We start from the raw sequence: 8,120 nt of genomic DNA, 5'->3' as shown, positions 1-8,120 counted from the left end.
ACCTTTTGGATAGGACTATAATATAGTCTATCGCAAAGTACTTTCCACCAGATCTAACGATCTAACAGACCAAGCCAACAAGTCACTGTTAGGTGTGAACTGGGAAGGGAGTGGGGGGGGGGGGGGGGGGGGGGGGTTCAAAAAAAAATCCAGACTTCACCCGGGATTGATCTAAGTCCTTTGCGTATGATGCATCATCATCATCATCATCATCATCATCATCATCATCATCATCATCATCATCATCATCATCATCACCATCATAATCATCAATATCATCATAAACATCCTCACCATCATCATCATCATCATCATCATCATCATCATCATCATCATCATCATCATCATCATCATCATCATCAATATCATCATAAACATCCTCACCATCATCATCATCATCATCAATATCATCATCAATATCATCATAAACACCACCGTCATCATCATAATCATCATCATCATCATCATCATCATCATCATCATCATCATCATCATCATCATCAAGACATTTCAGAATGTACTTATAAGATTTGTTTTGCAAAGTGTTCATTTGTTTGTCTTTTTTTTTATATTATTGTCTGGGGTGGGTGGATGGGGAGTTCACCAATTTTCGTTTCAAGTTCTAACTCACTCTCAAGCTCAACCCGTCTGCCAACTTTTGTCGCCGATCTGTTTTCAAATAATATTTCTATCTATATCTATATCTACACCGTTCGATTTTCGTTTTCTGGGAATCTTTCTAAAAATAGACCAGCGGTTTCCCGTGGAGTGGAAGAGAGCGGTGCCATACATTTATGGTAAAGGCCATCGGTTGGGAGCGAAAATAGATTCTGGCCTGTTTGGTTTAGCATAATAAGCCAAATTAATTTATGGCAAAATTGAGAGGGGGATTGGATTAAAAAAAAAAAAAAAAAAAAAAAAAAAAAAAAAAAAAAAAAAAAAAAAAAAAAAAAAACAATGAAAAGGGGAAAGAAAAGAAAGAAAAGTAAAATAATAAAAACGAAAAGAAAAGAAAAAAAAATACAGAAAGAAAGAAAAGATTCTAGTAAAAATGATGAAATTCCCTTTATTTGAACCGCCAGGAACTAAGAATCATCACCTCTGTTGGGACTCGGGTGAAAATGTTCTTAAAGGAAAAGTTAAACGTAGATCATCAATGTGACTGTCCAAAAATCTCGCACGAACAACAACGACATTCGTCGTCAAGACATTTTAAGCGTGATCACTCGCCGGGTGTGTGACAGTGATAGTTGAAAATCCTAGTCTAGGCGATGAGTCCCTTGGTAAGGCGCTTTACACACATTATTAGCCCATTCGACTTAGTTGTAAATGAGTACCTCGCTATAGGCAATGATGGATATAGAAAAAGTATTAGTACAAAAAGGACGCCTAACGGGTAACTGGGACTGTATGAAATGGAAGAATGGTTCCATATGGCCTGATTGGGGAATAAATCAAACATTGAGAAGCGCCCCGAGCACGTTAATCCGTGGAAATGCGCTATATATATGTTTACAGTCGTGTTTTTATGACAAACTGGAAACCCCGAAACTTCGACATTATAATATTATATTATAACATATTACGTATAGCTAGTCTGAGACCAAACAAACAAAGGGCGGTACATGATTATCCTTTATCCAAAATAAAATTAAAAAAGATTTAAACATTAAAAATTGAAAAAAAAAACCCAAAAAAGGGAAAAAAAGATACGCTCTACGACATGGCTCAGCGATACGGTCTTTGCTTCGTACCCGAATGGTACCGAGTTCGATCACCAACTGCTGCGCTGTATGGCCTTGAGCAGTCAATTCGTCCTAGCTCAATTTGCGGAGCTGCACTGCGGCTGACGCATGGGTTATTCTAGTCTTCCCTTGGAATAGACGCTAGAGACAAATTTCCCCTGTGGAATTTTATTTTATTTATTTATTATTTGGGTAACAAATAATGATACACTTCAGCATTGTGAATGGATTTACACTCATTGGAAAATTGGAAAGTTATTTTCCAAAGAAACATGTGTACATCTGATTGCCTCATATCCGGCGAAGGATCTTGCTTAGGATTAAGGCAGAACCAAATTAAATTAATCCCTTACATTAGACGAGGAAAAAAAAAGAAAGAGGGCAAAGGTTAGATTTATCGTATTAGCCAAGTTTAGCTCCCCCCGACATTTCAAAATTCTTAATTATAACTTCAAATTAAAGGAGATAGAGGTAAATTTAAAAAGAAATTGGGTTGGAGGCATTGCTAAAATTGAATAGTATTCTTTTTGGCCGTAGAAATTACCTTTCTGGTAACCAAAGCTAAAAATATAAATTGCATATTAGATCGATTCGTGCTGGGAAAACTTGGGCATGTTCGCCAATCTGTCCGTCAAGCTGTCTAGTCACTGTCGTTGCTAGGCGGGCGTGAGGGGAATGGATGAGAGGGGTATTATAAGAACATTGCGTGAGTGAGGAGGGAGAGGGGAGTGATGTTAATGTATCGGATCGGAAATGGCTTTCATCACTTGACATAAGCTGTAGGTACTTTCTCGTCAGGGGTAGGCAGGGATGCCAGTTGGTAACGTACATGGCCAAAATTTGTCACACAGAAAATCGTAATTCTATTATTAGGTTTAATTTGATTTTTATATTTTTAATCTTTTTTTTTAACCAACATTTTCCTAGTCTAATTGATTTTCTGCTTATCAAAACTGATGAGTTATTTTCAAGGAGATCAGAGCAACAGTAATGTTTGGCCACGTGAGTTCTATTTGGCCACCTTGGAAATCGAAATTGGCCACAACGAACTCTTAACCCATCTGGCAATCCTGTGGTAGGTACGTGTAATGTAAGTAAAGAAATGGCGGGAAAGGGGGGTAATCTACAAGTTTAACAAACGTACGATCAAGTTTCTATAAATACAATTCCTCCGGAATCACATAGGCCTACAGCTCTATAATAAGGAATGACATGGATTAATATGAGTAAATGCAGATAAGTGCCGGAAGACATTTTTTAAAAAAGGCAAACATTCTTTGCAATGATGGGAATCGAACTCGGGACCACAGTGCTACGCAATTCTCGCCTGGCTGTCAGTGGGACGCTCTGCAATCATTGTAGAAAACGGTAGGGGCTGCCTGAAGCCGGTGATCGTGAAAATACTAAGGAAAGAGTGAACATGGAGAGGCGTAACGCACGTTTCATTCATACTGCAACCACCATTGAGTACAGACGATACAAGTTATTTTGCATTTTACTTTAATTTATTTATTTTCCGTGTTAATTTGTGTAATGTTGTGCTGACGAAGGGTTTGTACCCGAAACGTCCATTGTCTGTTAACATGTTTCGTTCCCATACGAAGCCTCTCCATTTTCACTCTTTCGTCAGTATCTGCAATCAATGCTAATGCTCTCCACCACTTCTCCATTCGCTTTTCTGGATTTATAAGAAGAATCTCACTTATTAAAGGCGGTGAAAAACAATAAGTTACAGTCCACGGAGTTGTGAGTATGCAGTCCATGGATCCCGAGTTTATTCTGTTTGTTTTTTTGTTTGTTTTTAAGGGTTTTACGGCGCTTGCAACACATTTAGGTTATATCAGCGCCAGTAAAAAGGAAGAAAATGGGATAGTAAAAAGTTATAGAATTACAATAAAAGCACCCAAGAAAAAGTAAGACATAGGGGAACTGGGAACAAATAGGGATCAGATGTAGTTTCCAAGAGCAGACCACCAATGCACTTAGTTTGAGATCACCTAAAAGTCTCATCCAGACACAAGCACAGGTCCCAACTAAGAGGAATACACTCAAATGTTTACCAATCATATAATATAATATGTAAACGCAACATAATACAATGCATAACAGAGAGATGATTTACAAGGAAAAAAAATATCATCTCCCAAAACTATAACTATACATTCGACTGTTTCCCTCCCAGCCAAGGAGCTCCGGCAAGGATCAGGACAAAACTAAGTAATCTCATTCCAAGACAATGACAGGAAACAATTGGGAAACGGGTATGGGGGGATAGAACACACAGCATGTACCTCCCTGCCCACTATGGGAGGTCAGGATCCCCACCCAGAGTTTATTCTGTTTCTATAGAATGAAACGGATAACAGCAATACGCTTCAACAGTCGTAACGTCAAATATCAATCGATTTAAATGACCCTCATCTTGGCAAAAACTCTCAAACCTGGGACTTCGCAGAGAGATGCTACATCTAGGAGCTTACGGAAGGCCTCCCATTTTTTAAAGATAAGATACATGTCTTTCCAGAGTACGGCAATACGCTTCAACAGTCGCAACGTCACTTCCCTCGTAATGACGCATGGTAACTTAGTAACTGGCTCTAAACTATCGGAACAATGGCGTCCGCCCTTATGAAATATTTCTCCAACGAGCATAAAAGCGTATCCAGAGGGAAAAAAAACCATTATGAATCTGATCATGTTTTGACTTTTACACATTCTGATCACAAGACATATGAAAAGTTCTAGCCAGCGTGAAGAATAAAAAGTACAGATTTTCTTTGTTTAAAACCACGATGGTCGCCGTTGCTGGGCGACATGACATCAGACTATTGAATCCAATTGCTTGCTACCCTTTGGGTAGGATGCTAGTCTATTGCAGAGTACTTTCCCTTAGATCTAACAAACCCAGCTAACAATTCACAGTTGGGTGGGGGTGGCAGGAAAAAAAATCATGAACTCGGTCCCTTATCGTGTGAAACGAGTTCTCTATCAACTGAGCTGTTGAAACAATTTAAGATAAGATGATTTGTCAAAAAGTCTCAGTTCTGGGATTTTGAAAAAATGTTCTAAAGAAATTCTCAGTATTTAAAACCTAGTGTATAAATATGGGAAGCAACTGCGTAATTGTTACGGTATGTGCAGTAATGACACAGTTATGCCCCATGAATTGTTACCTTGTCTCGGAGGGTGAAAACCCTTGTTTATTCTTATGTAACTTCCTTCCTGTTGTTGTTGTCCATAATAATGGCGGTACTGGAGTTGTAATAAATGACCACTATACAACTCTATGATATCGTCTGTCTTTACAATAATCGATATGGCGACGAGGATAATAGTGATGTCTATCTACAGTTGAATTATCATTTTCTGGAAATAATGTGTGAAAAGTTGTTATTTCTACTTGTGCTTAAAATTTTTTGCCGGTTGCCAAAGACTTAGCTACAAAGTCACGAGCTACAAATAGGGAATTAATACGATTCCAAGAGTATACAATCATTGTGCATAGTTTGAGATCAACTTAAAGTCTCATCGAGCCACAAGAGCAGGATTCCACTGAGAGGAACACACTCAAATGCTAACATTATATATTCAAAACAACAAATATAACAATATATAACAGTGTTGAGAAATGATTTACAAGGAAAAAAATATGATCTCCCAAAACTACAACTATACATTTAACTGTTTCCCTCCCAGCCAAGGACTCTGTCCAGGGAAAGGACGAAACCAAGTAATCCCATTCTAAGACAGAGACAGAAAGCATGTTGGATTTGTTTGTTTGTTTTGTTTTTTTAAGGGTTTACTGCGCTTGCAACACATTTAGGTTTTATCAGCGCCAGTAAAAAGGAAGAAAATGGGATAGTAAAAAGTTCTAGAATTACAATTAAAGCACCCAAGAAAAGGCAAGACAAAGGGGAACTGGGAACAAATAGGGATCAGATGTAGATTCCAAGAGCACACTATCAGAGTACTTAGCAGTGATGATACTCACAAAAAGTCAAAAAGGAGGAAAAGTCTCGGAAAAACGGAAAACTCACCTAGAACATTCTTACACCACAGGAAAGTAGGCAGGATGACTTCTTTTGAGTACTTGAAGAGTACTTTAAAACGCCCGGAGTCCAGTAAAAGGAGGAAATTTTTGTTATATATATTTTTTTTTTTAAAAAGGAGGTATTTTTTAAAGATTTATTATATTAAAAAAAGTAAAAGGAGGAAATGAAGGAAATATCCGCGGATCGAGGATCTGAGGAGGAAAACCGAGGAAAGGAAAGAAAACCGCGGATCCGCGGAAAAGTATCATCACTGACTTAGTTTGAGACCACCTAAAAGTCTTATCCGGACACAAGCACAAAATCCAACAAAGAGGAATACACTCAAATGCTTACATTTCATTATACATTAAAAATTACAAATATAATAATACATAACAGAGAGATGATTAACAAGGAAAAAAATATCATCTCCCAAAACAATAACTATGCATTTGACTGTTTCCCTCCCAGCCAGGACTCAGACGAGGGCCAGGAAAAAAACAAGTAATCTCATTCCAAGACAAAGACAGAAAGCATGTTGGATAACAGATAAAAGGGGATAGAAGACACAGTATGTACCCCCCTGCCCGCTATGGGAGGTAGGAACCCCACCCAGGTAAAAGACACTGTAAGTGACCTCCCGCCCACTATGGTAGGAATTTCAATTTGTGTTCCTGTTACTCCCATCTTGGTAAAGAAGTTAGGAGCAAGTTCAACCCCAATGGATTAATACAAGAGATGGAATGAATCAGTGCAACAAAATATTTTAATCAACTCTTCACCTTTCACAACATCAATGATTATATTACATTATTTACAATACGTGAAGCTGTTAAATAGTAAAACATTCCTGCTCTTTCTATCGCTAGCTGCCTTCCTTACTTCTTTCGTTTTCTCTCTCTTGATCATTATAGCATCTCTCTCTCTCTCTCTCTCTCTCTCTCTCTCTCACAAACACACACAAAAATAATTTGACCCATTGCTATTTACCAATAGCTAATCATGCTCATCAGTTCTGGAACTATTCATATATTTACAAGAAACACAGTAGGAATCAGTGAGCACAATAATGAATATAACAGCTTCAAAATAGAACAAACTACCAAACACTGAATGTGTCGGGGCTCAAAACCCAATTATCATCCACAAATCATCGAACAATACTTTCGCAACAAGAGGGCCAAGACTCTTTTTTGTTTGTTTGTTTGTTGCTTTAGGTCTCTTCCAACACAATTGAGGTTATATGAGAGACCGCTGAAACAAAAAAACAAGCAATCTAACAAAAATAGTACAAATGTAAATCAAAATCATAACCTAAAGATATCATAAGCTAAATTATAAATAACCAAGAACAAACAGGCAGAAGATTTACAGAAAAAAAATATCCCCTGTCAAAAATACAATCACAAACCAAAGAAGCAGGATAGGCTAGTAAAGAGAAGAAGAAACGACATCACTATCGGATCGTACACCCATGCGAACATCATAGGTATATGATTCAAGGGTGATGCTCCCATCCAACCACCCGCGACCAAGACTCTGCATCTTCAATTAGTTAACACATCTCTTTAAAACTAAAAAAAAAACAATTTTTTAATAAATAAAAAAAATTGAGCTTTATATAGCGCAATATCCACTAAATATGCTCAAAGCGCTTTACAAGGGGTCCCTGGTCAACAGCAACATTTAACATGTAGGACAGGACATGACGCTTGTTAGGCGATATTACAATTTTTCGGACAAAGACAACGCTGTTAACAGCCAGGTACTCATTTTTCACCTGAGTGCGGTGAGAGAATGTGAGTAAAGAGCCTTTTCCAAGGACTCAACTATGCGCCGAGCGCGAGGCCGAACCCAGAACCTTCTGATCCGAAAGTGAGTGTCATACCACTAGACCACATAGCCACACTAGATACTAAATCTGGATACCCAAACACAGCCGTTTAGATTTAAAGTGATGTATTAACGTTTTTATTGCCTTTTGTTATAGGCTGAAGAGGGAATCTGATCCTAAAACATTCCGTGTTACGTATTTTATCTTTTTTTGACGCTGTTGTTTTCATTTTTGTACATGACTTTTTACAGTCAACAGATTCTAGCAGCTGAGCATTCACTATAAAAATAAAACATCAGTTTAGAAAAATTATGGGATAGTCTACTTGTTGAGATAGCACCTGTTTAAGCAGTACCCTTACAAAAAAAATAGATCATGTCATTTGGATCAAGCAAAGTTGACTGAACACAATTATCACTACCACACTTCGCTTTTCAACTTTACAATTGATTGAACACAATCATCACTTCCACTTTTTCCTTTTTAAACTTTACAATTGATTGAACACAA

This window comes from Berghia stephanieae, chromosome 9 (assembly GCF_034508935.2).
Source record: "Berghia stephanieae isolate SIO BIC M18660-M18661 chromosome 9, UCSD_Bste_1.3, whole genome shotgun sequence".
Lineage (NCBI taxonomy): Eukaryota > Metazoa > Mollusca > Gastropoda > Nudibranchia > Aeolidiidae > Berghia > Berghia stephanieae.
This window is presented reverse-complemented; position numbering follows the sequence as displayed.